Here is a 17,042-nt window from a genome sequence, read left to right as displayed (position 1 = left end):
TATATTCTATCCCCCTTGCGATATAGGCCTACATCCCATTTGCCTTCTTGATCACCTGTTGCACCTGCAGACTGGGTTTTTGCGTCTCATGCACAAGGACCCCCAGGTCCCTTTGCACAGTAGCATGTTGTAATTTTTTTCCATTTAGATAATAATCCAATTTGCTATTATTTCCTCCAAAGTGAATAATGGAAGGTTTACATTAACACTGCAATGAAGTTACTGTGAAAATCCCCTAGTCACCACACTCTGGCTCCTGTTCGGGTCAATGCACCTAACCAGCACATCTTTCAGACTGTGGGGGGAAACCGGAGCACCCGGAGGAAACCCACGCAGACATGGTGAGAATGTGCAGACTCCACACAGACAGTGGCCCAAGCTAGGAATTGAACCTGGGTCCCTGGCGCTGTGAGGCATCAGCGCTAACTACTGTGCCACTGTGCCGCCCCAGAATCGGAGATCAGAACAGCATGCCAATGCAGATACCTTTTCAAGATTTCCACTTCAGGACAAAATCGAATTACAAGGCAGCTACATTAACATATTATATTTCTCCCAGGTAGAAAATATCTCAATAACAGCATCTCAGGTGCAAAGGCACAGAGGAAAGACCTGGTAATGGGTAGGGTCATGGAAATGGTTTTAAGAGGAATATCATTGGACAAACAAAAGAGGAATCCTGAATTCAGACCTCATATAATGAGAGAACTTCAATTAACTGTCCAAAATACAGTGTTGCAATGGGGGATCAGGATGATTATCCCTCCGTGTTCATGAGAGACATGACTCACAAATGGAAGTAAAAGTGGGGCAATGCCAGTCATGCACTAGAATACGGGATACTCCACCTCTACAACCACTTCACCCATGGGATTGGCCCAACCAACCTTGGCAAAGGATACATGTCGACTGTGCGGGATCCATTGAAGGCTAAATGTTTCTTGGCCCAGTGGACGTGCATTTCAAGTGGCCTGAAGTCAGGATGATGCAATCCACCATGACAGGAGGAACCGTAGAGAATGAGATGTTCACATAACCAGTCAGCAATAATGGGACACAATTCACATCCCAGGAAGTTTGTAGATGACCTTAAGAACAATAGTATACAGCACATAAGGATTACCCCATATCATCCGCCCACTAACGGATTGTGGAGAGGCTAGTACAATCATTGAAACATGCCATCAAAGTGTTCAAAGATGAAGGCGTGTTAGCAAGGAGAGTAAACAACTCTCTCACGTCCTATTGGAACATGACTCACACCAGAAAATTCACCGGCATGTTGTTCCTGAGAGAGAAACTGAGAACTCAATTCAATCTACTCATACCACCTGACACTCCTACAATAGAGTGACAAAAACAAGCACAAGTTACTCACCGTGAACAAACATCGAAAGTGAGGAGTTTTAAACACTGAGAGTTTAAGTGGGAAATTTCTCTATTAATGAGAAGTGGATACCTGCAACCATTCTAGCTAAGTGATGCGCGTTATCACACACGAGGCTTGAGATGCTCAGGAAATAAAGGCTTTTATTTGCTGTAACAACGAAGCTACTAATTATATACACGATCCCAGACTGAGGGGTCCCAGACAGAGCAGAGACGTTTATACCTCTCCCAGGAGGCGGAGCCCGACTGGGATGTACCACAATAACTATAATACAAGGTGTAACAGCCCAACCCTAACCCCAACAGCAACAAGTAGAACAACCCATCCCTAACCCCAACAGCAACATATATACATACTTGTAGTACTGGCCAGACCCTGGCTCAGTCCTATCTAGTGGGAACCAATGATGGTTCACCACACTAAGACATGCCTGATTTCTTATACAGTGCAACTTGACGATGGGAGAATATGACAGAGACACATGGATCAAATCCTCTCTTCAGAAAGTGAATTAGCAGAGTCTGTATCAGAAAGGCTTACGTCAGACACCCAAATCCCTGATCCAAGGATTACTTTGGAACCAAGTTTGATTCTACTCCAGTAGAACAACCAACATCTTTTGAAGCTGACAACGAAACAACTGCACAAGGTGAAGAATCTGATATTCGTGAGAAACAGGCTACCGAGGGTGTCAAAGATCAGACTATCTTACCAAAATGAAATTTACGTCCACCAAAAACTCTCTCACATTAATTGTACATATGTAGATAATAATACTTGGTAATGTAGCTGATGTTCATAGTGGATAATCATTAATGTTTAAAAGTTTGTTGTTGTACTGCTGAGGTAAAGGGGGAGGGATGGTGTGTATTGTAAAGCAAACATTTCTGCGTGATTAGTGACGCGACACGCTGCAACATCTTCAGAGGAATTTGTGGTTTTTAGTTCCCTTCCATGTTGAACTTCAATCTGGCAACACCGTGTCAATAAAGTTGTGTAGATTTGTTGAGGTAACTCATGGTGTGGCACCTCAGAAATCCTTTTTCCTTGCTGTCAAGTTGGTTAGAAATAATTATACATACACAACAGTGACCATTTAAAATCTCCTAATATTTACAGGAAACTTATGTTAGGGTATCAGATCAGAAACCCCCAAAGTATGTCATGAAGCCAGATTAGACCCCAATAGTTTTTCTATTTTGGCATTAGTATGAGAATTCCAAGATGGCGCCGGAGCGTGGCGACTCCTTGCAAGCTGTGCCCAGCATACCTTCTAATTCTATCTTTTACTCTCGTTCTATGCTTCTAAAACTTCATTCTAACTCTTTTTACCTCGCATTAAGTTGATCTTTCTCTACACCCTAGCTATGACTGTAACACTACATTCTGCACTCTCTCGTTTCCTTCTCTATGAACAGATTGCTTTGTCTGTAAAGTATGCAAGAAACAATACTTTTCACTGTATGTTAATACATGTAACAATAATAAATCAAATCTGTCGTCCTTACCTGGTCTGGCCTACATGTGACTCCAGACCCACAGCAATGTGGTTGACTCTCAAATGCCCTTTGAGATGGAGGGCAGTTAGGGACGGACAATAAATGCTGGCTTAGCAACACTGACATCCCACAAATGAGTTGCCGATATAAACACGTGCAGATCCTGGGTTCTGGTGGTTGATTGCGACGTTTAACTGCATATCTGACCTGTTCCTTCGAAATCAATCCTTAAAATAATTTCTGTGGAAATCCAGGTAATATTAGCTACTTGTAATTTATTTTAAGGTCAATTAGAGGTTAGCAATTTAGGCTCCAGGTTAGATTGACCTTTTAAAATGAAAAAAAAAGAGCCCAGGGTAACATCCTGGGATCTCTTTCCACTTTTCCACTGTCAGCTTGTTCCAGATATAAAGCAAAGTGTGATGCTTGGAGTGGAATGCAAGCGCTTGTCATAGGATTATTTTAACATTTATTTCCAGCAGATCTCCTGTGGCATTGCTCACAAGTCACATGATGCACTTTTACATGTTGACATGAAGTGTGTGCCACTTCTGGATGAAGTAGAATTTCTGGTAAGGAGGCTCGGAATCCACTAGCTCAGAATGGAGTTGTTTGCAGATTGCAATCTGCTAACCTGTTTCAGGCTATGACCCAGAAGAAAACTTGAAGGTTGTTTTGCCTTGGTAACAATGTGTGATGTTTGCACAATCACAGGCCGTGGTAAATGTCTGCCTGAGTTTATCTAGACCGGAAAAGTGCCGATGCTCAACTGATAATGGAGAAATTTACATCGAGTCATTGAGGTTTACAGCATGGAAACAAACTCTTTGGCCCAAGTTGTCCATGCCATCCTCTTTTTTATCTCTAAGCTAGTCCCAATTGCCCACATTTGGCCCACATCCCTCTCTACCCATTTTACCCATGTGACTGTCTAAATGTTTTTTAAAAGACAAAATTGAACCCACCTCTACTACTACCTCTGGCAGCTTGTTCCAGACACTCACCACCCTCTGTGTGAAAAAATTGCCCTCTGGACCCTTTTGTATCTCTCCCCTCTCACCTTAAACCTATGCCCTCTAGTTTTAGACTCTCCTACCTTTGGGAAAAGATATTGACTATCTAGCTGATCTATGCCCCTCATTAGTTTATAGACCTCTATAAGGTGTGAAGTGGAATATGGCAGCAGTGTGATGTGGGGAGGATTTCCGAAACCTGGTTTGCAGGGCAACCTGGTGGCAAAGTCTCTGATCACACTGTGATATTAACACCAGAAAATTGAACAGAAAACATCGACACAAAAACTAGTACTGTGAAAAACCGATACACAAATGTGACCAAAAGATGCAACATCAGGAAATAAAGACAAGAAATGTGTATATTCTAGATCTTTTGTGACGTTGCTTCTGCTAAGTTAGAGGATACTCCTCTGTTTTATAACAAAGGGTTTGCCGGAAGGACTTGTGACAATCGCAGGGACAGGAAGTGCATGTTATACATTAAGTGTTGGTTATATGGCTATGGGTCGAGCATGCCCTGCTTTTCTGAAAAGCCTTTACAGGTGTGACAGTTTAAATATATACCTTTAATATTTTTAAGCTTTGGTGTGTACTTAATCCAAGCATGAGCTGCAAATGTTGAAGTTTTTGTTCCATTCTGTTTTTGCTCCAGGCTTCCATGTCAGATGAAAAAAACATTGGAACAGATGATTTGAATGTTGGTGCATCTTTGGTAAGTGAAGTTAAATCAAAAGATTGCATTAAAATAGTTTTGTGCATCCAGAATAGTGAGCAATCGTTCTTTATCTTGAAGAACGATTAGAATCAGCCTGCACCTTCAGCACATTCGCTAATTCAACTAATACCGTTACTCAGACGCGACCGTTTGTCATTGCCAACAGAACGCGAGCATTCTGTAAAGTTACACGTGTACAGATTTTTCTGAGCTACCTGCGAAGGTGACTGCATGCTTTCAGCCAAAGGCTGGATGGATTTTCTGTCGGCACAGAATGAAAGGACACATCAGGTCTGTTAGTTTCTTCAGAAGTGTTGAAGTATTTTGTTCAAGATTCTAGGAGCTAGAAAAGAAAAGTGGCAAATGTTTCTAAATTGTTTGGAACAAATGATCCAAAAACCTTATCGAGAATTACACCCAATGTGTTGATGAATAGAAGGGATGACGATGGACATTCTCGCCTCAATCTTATTTCAGGAGATTGCGATTCATTGGGTCATTTTGAACTTGGATGATCTCGTGATATTGGCTTGGTTACCTGTTGATTACCTCTTCTGGCTTGACTTAAACAGAAACAAAGGTTCAGGGAGAGTTCAATGGACAGTGGATTTATGTACAGTTTAAGCTCATGACTAAAGTCCAAACATTGCCACTACTGATCCTCCCTTTACTGTTATACATCTCTTGGAATGGGTGCATTACTGCCAGATAAAATCCAAGATTTAGCCACGTACTTGGTGGCTTCCAGCTTTATGTGAATTGAATGATACATTCTGTTAAAAGTCTTAGAAAAATTGATAAAAGCAAAGTAAGTGGCTTTATCTGTGCCTCAAGCTCTGCATTCCCATATAACCCCATAACCATATAACCATGCACTCCTTGCATTCCTCATGAGAACACATTACACGTTCAAAGTCCAAGCTGCACTAATCAAAAAATACTTCATTGAAGATAATGACATTCCTTTAAAATAATTGTGGCACTCCTTTTTTATGAATAATATATTGCTCAGTTTTCCTGAGTAATTTAGTCTGCTCCGTCTCAAGTGATAAACTGACCAGTAAGATTGGTTCTCTCCATAGTGTGCTTTGGTCAGAGAAGCAGGAACCCTCTTTCGCTGTAACAATGTTCTCCTTTTTGCTACAAGTCCACTGGACAGCTTGGTTGTGGATCTCACACAGGAGAAGCAGGCTGCCTTTTACAGATTTGTTTACAATGCTGGAGGCAGATCTCCATCAGAGAGAGGATTTTAAAAGTATTGCCTGGAAGATACAAAGGCCTCCATCCAGTTATTGATTCATTTTGTCACCAGTGGTTCGGGTCAATGCTTGTCATACTTGGACACATTTCTTTGGTACTTAACCGATCTTCTCTCTCTCCAAAGATGACAAAGTTTCAGTACGGGTTAAATTTGTGACATTTCACTCAATAAATTTTCGATATTTCAGACATCTAAGCACATGCCCCAGAAATCCATGGCCAAGTTGTGGATGGATGGTTAAGCGAGCACAGCTCGGGGCTTTATGGAACTATTGCTGTGCAGCACGGAGGAACATTCAGCCCAACAGCAAGCGCTAATCTTTGTCATGATCACAAACCTCAGCATCCGGATAAAGTGATTACTTTCTTCTAAGTTTGACAAATAACATCAGATTCAGAGATCTACAACATCGAGTGAGCTGTTGCGTTGCTGGCTATGTTGAAAGTTAATATTCATTCATTAGTTAGCTGCTGAAAAGGCTCAGATGCTTGGGGATGTTGGAATTCTTTGGTTAAAGGGGAGGTATGTGGACATGAACTCATTTATCTAGGGTTCACTGCTTACCTTGTGGGTTGTTGTTGAAACCGATATTTGATGGTGCATGTTGTGTTTCCATTGGTGAGCAGCAGGATGGTGGCAATGGATGGCTGCACGTTACAGTAAACTATTGTTTACCAAATCTCTAAGAAGAAATTCCAGTATCAACTGACCAGCAAGTCCACACGTGTATGTTTCTCATAGCCAACTATTATCTTTCATGCAAGGGCTTTTGAGGATCTCCATTTTATGGTTCTGATGGCCAATCAGATTGAATACAACTTCTAACTGAAGTGATTGTTTTTAAAGTTTAAGTTTATTAGTGTCACAAGTAAGGCTTACATTAACACTGCAATGAAGTTACTGTGAAAATCCCCTAGTCGCCACACTCCGGTGCCTGTTCAGATACGCTGAGGGAGAATTTAGTATGGCCAATGCACCCTAACCAGCACATCTCTTGGACTATGGGAGGAAACCCATGCAGACAGGGGGCGAACATGCAGACTCCTCACAGACAGTGACCCAAGCCAGGAATCGAACCCCGGTCCCTGGCGCTGTGAGGCAGCAGTGCTAACCACTGTGCCGCCCTTAGATCAAACTCTGCAATTTAACTTCAGATTTGCTGACATAAGGAATTGCTCACACTTGAAATGTTTTGGACCCTTCAATATTGCATCCCCCACTCATTATACAACTCTCCAATTTACCTTTCCATTGATAACATTATGAAGAGTTAACGTTACCCCCTTGGGACTTGGCATCCTAATAAAAGGGTCCATTAACTGTTTGGGCAATGGTTAACATTGGCCTTTCCATTCTTGGACTAGAGATGGCTGATAAATAGCCAGTGGTCCCAATGTTAATATCAGTGAGAGCTGTCGCTTACTGCATCCACATATAAATGAGTGGAGGAAATGTTAGATTTGCCTGTAATGTTTCTCTTGGTCAATCAGCATTCAGTGTCTACATTGTAAATGATAATTAGAAAATGTAGTGAGATACTGGATGCTGGGGTTATGGAATCATAAATCAATCTGAATGAAAACTGTATGAGAGGAGCGGGAATTATATTTTGGTCCTTGATGTTTTGACCCCAGCACTAAGTGTAATGTTTCACTGTTTGATACCACTTGTGCAGTTTTGATGGTTACCTATTACTTCATCAGAAGTTAACAGGTCAGTTAGTAAAGTTATTGAACAGGATTAGATAATTTTGAAATGACAGTGTTACTTTAAAATAGATTTTGGAAGTGACAGCAAAGTACTTGAGGCAAAATGAGGTGGAATAGAATTGAAATCATTAAAATCCATTAATGCACTGTTATCTTAAAAATGCCAGGAAGTCAATTGGCATCAGAACCACAGTGGATTTGAAATGTAGGGCAACAATTACGAACATATGAACATACTAACCAGGAGCAGCAGTAGGCCATTCAGCCCCTCGAGTCTGTGCTGTCACTTAATACAATCATGGCTGATCTGATTGTCACCTCAAATCTGCATCCTGCCTACTCCTGATAACCTATCATCTCCTTGCTTACCAAGAATCTATCCAGCTCTGCCTTAAAAACATTGAAAAACTCTGCTTCCACTGCCTTTTGAGGAAGAGAGTTGCAAAGACTTACGACTCACAAAACTTTGCCTCATCTCAATTTTAAATGTGCGACCCCTTATTTTTGAAAAGTGACCCCAGTTCTCGATTCTCCTAAAGGGGGGGACATCCTCTCCACCTCCACCCTGTCAAGACTCCTCAGGATTTTGTATGTTTCAATCAAGTCACCTCTTAATCCTCTGAACTCCAGCGGATACAAGCCTAGCCTGTCCAACCTTTCCTCATAAGGCAACCCACCCATTCCAGGTATTAGTCTGATAAACCTTCACTGAACTGGGGAGGCAGTGCCACACTCCCGCTCTCTCCCCATATCCCTTTGATCCCTTTGGAGTCTAGAAATCTGTCTCTTTCCTTCAGTGATTTGGTCTCCACAATCTTCTGCAACAGCGATTTCCACATGTTCACCACCCTCTGAGTGAAGACGTTTCTCCTCACCTCAGTCCTGAATGGTCTACCCCCTATACTGAGACTGTCCCCTTGTTCTAGATCCAGAGGCAACAACATCCCTGTATCCAGTCTGTCAAACCTTGTAAGAATTTTATACATTTCAATGAGATCCCCTCTAATTGTTCTGGACTCCAGTGAATACAGGCCCAGTGAACCCAATCTCTCCTCATATCCTGCCATCCCAGGAATCAGCCTGATGAACCTTTGCTGCATTCCTTTTATGGCAAAGCCCAACCATCTTCCGCTGCTTCATCAATGACCTTCCCTCCATAAGGGGGGAAGTGGGGATGTTGGCTGATGACTGCACAATGTTCAGCACAATTCATGACTCCCCAGATACTGCAGCAAGACCTGGACAGCATTCAGGCTTGGGCTAATGTGTGACATGAACGTTGCTTGCCATTTAAGTGCATGGCCCTGACAACAGAGAATCTAATCATCTCCTCCTGACATTCACTGGCATCACCATCACTGAATCGCCCAACACCAGCATCCTGGAGGTTACCATCACTGAATTTCCCAATACCAGCATCCTGGAGGTTACCATCACTGAATCGCCCAACACCAGCATCCTGGAGGTTACCATCACTGAATTTCCCAATACCAGCATCCTGGAGGTTACCATCGGCCAGAAACTGAACTGAACTAATCATATAAATACTGCGGCTGCAAAAAGAGGCCAGAAGCTGGGAATTCTGGGCAATTGACTCACCTCCTGACTTCTCAAAGCCATCTATAAGGCACACGAGTGTGTTGGAATACTCTCCACTTGTCTGGATGAGTGCGGCTCCAACAACACTCAAGAACACCATCCAGGATAAAGCAGTCTGCTAGATTGGCACCACATCCATCCAACTTAAATATTCACTCCCTCCACCACTGATGCACAGTGGCAGCAGTGTGTACCACCTACAAGATGTACTGCACCAACTCAGCAAGGCTCCTTCAACAGTACCTTCCAATCCTGTGACTTCTACTGCCTACAAGGACAATAGGTAGCAGATGCATGGAAACAGCCCCACCTGCAATATCCTCGCCAAGTTGCCCACCATCCTGACTTGGAACTGCAGGGAAATAGCCTCTCCGTGTCAGTAGATTCCACACACTCGTATATCATATATATATAGTACTGAACTCTTGCCATGCGCTCTGTGGAAAGTGTCCTCTTTGCTTCCAGGGTCTCTGCGGGAGAGGTACCAGTGACAAATGTCTCACTGTGAATGACAGGCGCTAACAGAATTGTCCATGTGGACGGAGTTCATGTCATTCAATCTCAGTGTCGATCCAAACCGTCATTGTCGTTCTGGTGCAGAGGGAATGCTCTCAGTTGGATTAGAAACCTGTTTTCAGATGAATGATGGGTTTATTCAGTTCCTGAGCTGTCTGCATGTACAGATGCCCTGAAATACGTGTTTGCAGCAGCTACGTAGCCAGTTTCAAAGTAAAATTAGAAGCTTAGCTATTTATATTATAGATAGGATGATGTGGATGTTATTTAAGAAAATGTTTGAGAAATGACTGAACAATAATATCAGCAGCTCCTGATGAGCTTTTTCAATACTGCTTGAGCAAACACAATGTTTGAGATAATCTTACTTCAATTAGTTATTTTTATACCTCAGGCTCGAATAATCCTGTAACGACACTTAATGAAGTTTCACATGTAATTTATTTTTTGATGAATGTGGCATGCAGTGCTGGAACGGAAAAATTAAACCCCTGTTGTGTTCTTCACTGAAGCCCTAATCATTGGTGGTTTCTATCTGTCACACACCAAATTTTAACATCAGCGGAATGCTTTCTGCAAGTTCAGGAAATCAATTTCTGACTCAAATATCTGATTGTGTCAATAAATGAAGAAATCACTGCAATGAAGAAAAGTTGTAAACATGAGTACAGGCCAAATGTTAAATATATATTGTGTAGCTTTGAATATATATGTCCCCAACGATTCATCATCTGGTTCTCGCGGGTGACACCAACAGATTCTGTTGTGCACGGCAATACATGTGACAGTTCCTCATGTCTCTATACAGTCTTATTTATGACTTTTCATTCATTGGTTATCGTCTGTGCTTTAATCTCTGACCCACGACGAGCTTCTACAACTCCAGTGCAAATCCAGTGCAAATCCACTGCAGTATTGAAATACAGTGATGTGAAGAATGGAGGGAAGCTAAGAAATAAAATCAATGTTGGGAGACTGGTATAGGCGGCACAGTGGTTAGCACTGCTGCATCACAATGCCAGGGTTCGATTCCTGGCTTGGGTCACTGTCTGTGTGGAGTTTGCACATTCTCCCCGTGTCTGTGTGGGTTTCCTCCGGGTGCTCCGGTTTCCTCCCACAGTCCAAAAGATGTGCTGGTTAGGGTGCATTGGCCACGCTAAATTCTCCCTCAGTGTACCCGAACAGGCGCTGGAGTGTGGTGACTAGGGGATTTTCACAGTAACTTCATTGCAGTGTTAATGTAAACCTACTTGTGACACTAATAAATAAGCTTTAAACTGGTAATGGAAGGAGAAATTTATCGAAAGACAGTCAATGCTGCATTTGTGACCACAAGGCAGCCATTGTGATGGATCAAAATTTTAAGCATTTTGATATTTGTCTCTTAACCGCTTAGAATGTCACTGTCCTCTGTAGAGTTCATATCAATGATCCCTATCACAACAAAACCATGCACAACGTTAATTGTCTGGGGTGCAGAGTGAAGAAGGCAGGATTTAATTTTTATCTATATCAGTGCCCAAGACCAGAACGAGGAAGATTTCTCAGTGTTTCAATAATATTGCTCAGTAAAGCTTCAGTTAAGCTGCTTAAACCGTGTGGATGTTTAGAGAGACAGAATAACTTTATAGTGTGACACAGGGTTAATATTTCCATATTGATGCATCTAATTGATATATAACATGAAATAGGTTGAGGAAAATGTGTAAATGACGCTGGTTTTCAATTGCTTGTCATTACTGTCGCGCTATTTTATCTTTTGCACGTGAGTAGTAGAATAATAACAACATAATCTTTTGAAAACCACAACTTAACTATTGCAAACATTAAACTCCTCTGAATGACCAATTATATTTAATTGTATGCTTTGCTGAATTAATTACAAAACAAGTTTTAACCAATCACAATGATTGCATTCCTCATTCCTGTGGATTATGAGAAAGCTTGAGATAAAAAGTGAAGCGATCAAATGACCAGAATATTTCCCACAAAGTATTTATGTTGCATGTGGAATGCCTGTGGTTCAGTTACTCTGGGCCCATCTCCACAGCATTTACACAGCCGTCCCTGATGAGAAACCAAGAGCTTGGTTCTACATCCACCCTCCATAAACTTCAAATGATCCAAATTCTGCTGCCCCAACCCTAACTCACACCAAGTCCCATTCGCCCATTCCCCCTGTACTCAGTCACCTACAGTGGCTCCTGTTTAAGCAACATCTCAATGTTAAGGTTCTCAGTTTTGTTTTCAAACTCTCCCATGGCCTCTCCTCTCTCTATCTCTGTAACCTCCTCCAGCCACACAACCCTCAGAGATATCTGCACTGGTCTAATTCCGGCCAATTGTGAAGCTCCAATTTTAATTGTTCCACCATTGATGACCAGCCCTTCAGCTGCCTGGACCCTAAGCTCAGGAATTCCCTCCCTACACCTCTCATCGTCTCTTTCCCCCTGTCAGACATTTGCTAAAACCTACCTGTATGAACAAGCTTTCAGCCATCTGCCCTAATATCTCCTTAAGTGACTTAGTGTCACATTTTGATTTATAATGCTCCTATGAAGCAACTTGGGACATTTTATTATATTAAAGATGCTATATAAATGCAAGGTATACTTGTTATTATTTACACGACTGTGATACTGATAATAAACCCACAAAGCGAGAGGTGAAATGTTTGCCGGCAATGCCACTTTAGGGAGGTGTTGGTGAGGAGTTCACTGCCACGCTTGTTGTAGCTTGAGCCATATTGCCATTGCTCAAATCCGGCCACCCGAAAATCAGCAGTGTCCGAAAACCGGACATTCTTTTCCTGGCCTCATCGAACCTTGACCCCCACCCGACCCATCTTGGAAAGGTTTGAGGATTTGCCAAGCACTGATTGGCTGTACGCATTTGTTGTTTTCAGTGAACTTTGACCTCATTTCGCTCAGTGAGAATGTGGCAGAGATTTTTGAACTCACCCTGGGAGAACAAACTCCTCTTGCAGAACGCAGCGAGGTAGAATGATTGTTTATTGTACTTATGAATAAGACACATGCCCATTTTTGCTACAGCACAGGGAATCTGCATTGAGTTTGGATGCCACCCTCATTGAGCCCATCGGCTTAATTTCAAACATTGTACTTGATCCCCCAAAGCCTTTCAGTTCCAGGGGACTGGTTGTCTTCTTGCAGCTAGTACAAGTCATTTCAAAGAGAGTTATTAAAGAGTTATTAAAATGCTGTGTGAATAAACAACAAATAGTTTTCAGTGACAAATACAGGGTTTGTTTTACATCATTTCATGTTGATTGATCTTTTCTCATTTCTCATGTAGGGAAGTGGGGGAGGCAGGAAACAATTCTTAAACCTAACGCATGGGAAGTGAATTAATATCAACAGCGACACAGCCGTTAATCTAAAGTGCTTCTGCAATCGTATATTTGGTTTTCCCGTGTCCCCTATTCACTGAGTTAAGGCATTGCGATATGCTTTCTGAAAGTCAGCAAGTTCTGAAATCTGACACAGACTCATCCTTGAACTGCCCGATTTGAGGCTCTCTATCTGTAAACATCCATAGAATCGCGACAGTGCAAAAGGAAGCCATTTGGCCCATCAAGTATTCACCGACTCTCCCACCCTATCCCCATAAACCTGCACATTTACCATGGTCAAACCACCTAACCTGCACATCTTTGGACTGTGGGAGGAAACCAGAGCATTCAGAGGAAACCCACACAGACACGGGGAGAACGTGTAAACTCCACACAGTCTATGACTAAAGGGGGGAAATTTGCAATCTGGGTGAATTCACTAAGTGAGAAAGCTTTGCCCATGCACAATTGTTGCAATTTCCAACTGTATTTCTGGCATTTCTGGAGCAAGCCCAATGGGCTGAGTTTGCCTACTTCTGCTCCTAATTCCTATGTTCCTATATTCCATTTAGTAAATGACTGAGATACAGATGCGCAGCACAGCAAACCCGTCAGTGGCCCAAGCCTCATGGCTGCCTCCTGCACGAATCCCTTTACCAGCAAGATAGCAGAGCTCCCTCCTGAGGTGCCAGTGGAAACCACTTCTTTTGAGTTACCCCAGAGATGTCACCTAGTTTGTTTTGCAGCATTGCTTCTGAAACCAGGCGACGATGGTCAGCTGTGAAATCAGTTTGCTATCTGAATGCCAAGCCTGACAATTCTCGGAAGCTGAAAATATCAGGATGACGAGTTGTAAAATTTCCCTGCAGCTTTCGCAGCTGAGATGTGCTCTGCACGTCCTGTTGGTCATTGTGGGTTATGATCTCTGCCAAGCATATTTTAGCTGAGCACACATAGAATAAAAATGTTAATTTCTTTATTGATTGGATTTTCTTTTTGATGCTATTTATCTGTGTTATCTTCACTCAGCCACTGCAGCATTTGTGGAACTCAGATTAGCATCAGAGTTCCTGAAGTAAGTTTCCAGTTTCTAATCCCTGGCTAAAGGGATTTTTTGCTGGAAGATGCAATGAGGGAGCAGTTTCAAACTTGCTGATCCCTCCAGGATTCAGTAGGCTGCTGACAGACAATTCTTTACAGAGGGCGGCACGGTAGCACAGTGGTGAGCACTGTTGCCTCACAGCTCCAGAGACCTGGGTTCGATTCCTAGCTTGGGTCACTGTCTGTGTGGAGTCTGCACGTTCTCCCCGTGTCTGCGTGGGCTTCCTCCGGGTGCTCCAGTTTCCTCCCACACTCCAAAGATGTGCGGGTTAGGTGCATTGGCCATGCTAAATTGCCCCTTAGTATTCTGAGATGCATAGGTTAGAGGGATTAGTGGGTTAAATATGTGGGGTTACAGGGATAAGGCTGAGGTGGGATTGTTGTTGGTGCAGACTCAATGGGCCGATGGCCTCCTTCTGCACTTCTCTGGGCCATATGCGAAGAATGAACATTTGAGCAAACATCCCTAGGTCCAATAGCAGCACTGGAAATGCATCCCAACATGATCAGCTTCTTCAGATGAGGAGCAATGGAAATTGGAAGAATTCTAATCTTCAAACTCTTCCAATATTATCTCAGAAATTTCCCTATGCCGGAAATGGATGGACAGGCTGCAAACTGAGGAGGAACAATGGGCTGATGCAATATGGAATAAAAGGAAACAATTCTGAAGAGGAGCAGAGGGATTGGTGGGGTGGGGGGGGGGGGGGTGTACAAGTCCACTAATCATTGAAGGACAGGTTGAGAAATTGGTTAATAAGGCATACAGTATCCTGAGTTTCATGAGTAGAGGCATTAATTATGAGAGCAAAGAGGTTATGGTGAACCTCTATAGAATACTGATTCAGCATCAACTAGAGTATTGTGTTCAATTCTGGGCATCGCACTATGGGAAGGATGTAAAGACGTTAGAGAGAATCCAAGAGATTTACAAGAATGGTTACAGGCAGTTACGACAACAGACTGACACAGCTGGATCTGCTCTCTTTACAGAAGAGCAGGTTGAGAGGAGATTTGATCGATGTATTCAGGTTTTGTGGACAGAATACACAGGAAAAATCTATCCCATTGGCAGAAGAGTCAAGAAGCAAAAGACAGTGAATGGTATGCTTTGTCAGTATAGCACGCATGAAACAATACACTGTATACTAATGCATGACAATAATAAATCAAATCAAATCAATGATTTATGGTAATTGACAAAAGAAGCAATGGTAACATGAGGAGAAACCTCTTTATGCAACAAATGGTTAGGACCTAGAATGCACTGTCTGAGAGTGTGGTGGAGACAGATTCACACAGTGAGTCATTAGGATCTGGAATGTGTTTCCTCAGAAGGAACTCTTCAAATGCAGACAATAAAAATATAACAAAACTTACTCCAACTTATAAATCAAAGAAAGGGTTTAATAAAGAAACTTCATTACTCCAAACTTGGGCTCTGCCCTGGGCCACTCCAAGCTTCCCACAATTCCAAACAGGCTCTTATTTATAGTGAGTCAGCTGGTCAGCTGACTATTACATTACTCTGTAATTAGTTCCATGGTTTACTGTCAGCTGATCCTTACAGCTTGTTATCATTGGTCACATTATATTCAATACAAAGTTGTCACTGATTACATTCTAACAGATTCCCTTTATTTTATTTATTTTTCAAAATAATTTAAGACAACCATCTTCCAGTATTCTTGGTAACTTTCCAGTACCTGCACCCCTTTTTGTAAAACAGTCGGATACCTGTAGATTCGCACCCCCAGTTAAGTTTGGAAACTTCCTTGCTTTCCAGCATTTGTTTAATCCTGGCCAAATCAATTCTTAGTTGTTTTCCTGTTACACTCTTTGTTGAGTGAACTTTGTCCCATAAAGAAGGGTTGTCCACATAACACTCAGTTGGTGCTTTCTTACCTGATGTGCCCATAAAAAATAATTCCGTTAATATGTCAGACAAATATATCCCCATATCCAACGCCTCCACTAACACTAGGGTTTCAGCCGCCAAGGTGCTTTTGACTACCCTTGTTTATTTTCTTTGTTTCCCAGGTCAAGGGGCAACATTTTCCTTCCTTACCTACCAGGAATATTATGAATCGAGCATTGTTGGAATGTCCATCTGGCAGATTAGCATGTGAAGCATCACTAAACACAACCAATTTCATATCTTCCGGTTCTCCTAGCACTGGGAATTTAATTACACACTCCTCTAATTTGAGCTTTTTTAATGTTTTATTAGCCTGCAAGATCTCTCTGACTATGACGCGCCTCAACGTATTACGGAGCTCTGCAACATTATAGCTCCCATCCGGTCTTGTCTGTGTGCAGAGCCAATTTGTGCAATAGTCCTGTCATACTCCTCAACAATTCTGGTTCTTTTTCGTTTACCCATCCGTCTTTTTCCATTGACCTTTCTCTAGTGATGGGAATGGGATCAATACTGTTTAGATATCCCTGTTGACTCATCGTTACCCCAGAGGTACTTTGTCGGATATCAAGACTAAGATATCGAAAAGCACCAGCTGCTTGACTCCCTACTTTAAATTCTGTTTTCAGCTTTTCAATTATCCTTTTTTCAAACTCTTCTGTGTCGCCCCATAGGAAATCATCCACATGCATCACAAAAATTTTCCTTTAGCCTTCTGGTAAAACATTGCTGGATCTGCTTTTAACTGGACATAGCCAGTCTTCAGCAATACAGATCGTACAGAGAAATACCAAACCCCTGATGCATCACTTAACCCGTAGACACATTTATTCAATTTCCACAAATGTCTCTGTGTATTACCTGCTTCTTTGGGTGGCCTCAAAAAACTTTTCTGCAGAAATGCTGCTTTGATATCTAATGATTTACAATCCAATTATTAGATGCTGGAACAGCAAAAAAATATTT

General features: G+C 42.1%; 1 protein-coding gene across 11 annotated transcripts in view; it reads left to right on the top strand.

Moving 5' to 3' along the window:
* Window positions 1-17,042, top strand: part of LOC144509438 (proto-oncogene tyrosine-protein kinase Yrk-like) — a 315,669-nt gene that overhangs the window by 127,703 nt on the left and 170,924 nt on the right. For 9 of the 11 annotated variants that reach the window (XM_078238329.1, XM_078238330.1, XM_078238325.1 and 6 more), the window contains one exon: window positions 4,558-4,617. The gene's annotated coding sequence lies outside the window, so the exon portion shown is untranslated. Of the gene's footprint in view, window positions 1-4,351; window positions 4,448-4,557; window positions 4,618-17,042 lie in introns of those variants that run through there. The other 2 variants (XM_078238328.1, XM_078238324.1) reach the window with 2 other exon arrangements.

The sequence above is a fragment of the Mustelus asterias genome, chromosome 21 (assembly GCF_964213995.1).
Source record: "Mustelus asterias chromosome 21, sMusAst1.hap1.1, whole genome shotgun sequence".
NCBI lineage: Eukaryota > Metazoa > Chordata > Chondrichthyes > Carcharhiniformes > Triakidae > Mustelus > Mustelus asterias.
The sequence above is the reverse complement of the archived record's forward strand: the minus strand, read 5'-3'. Positions and strand labels throughout refer to the sequence as shown.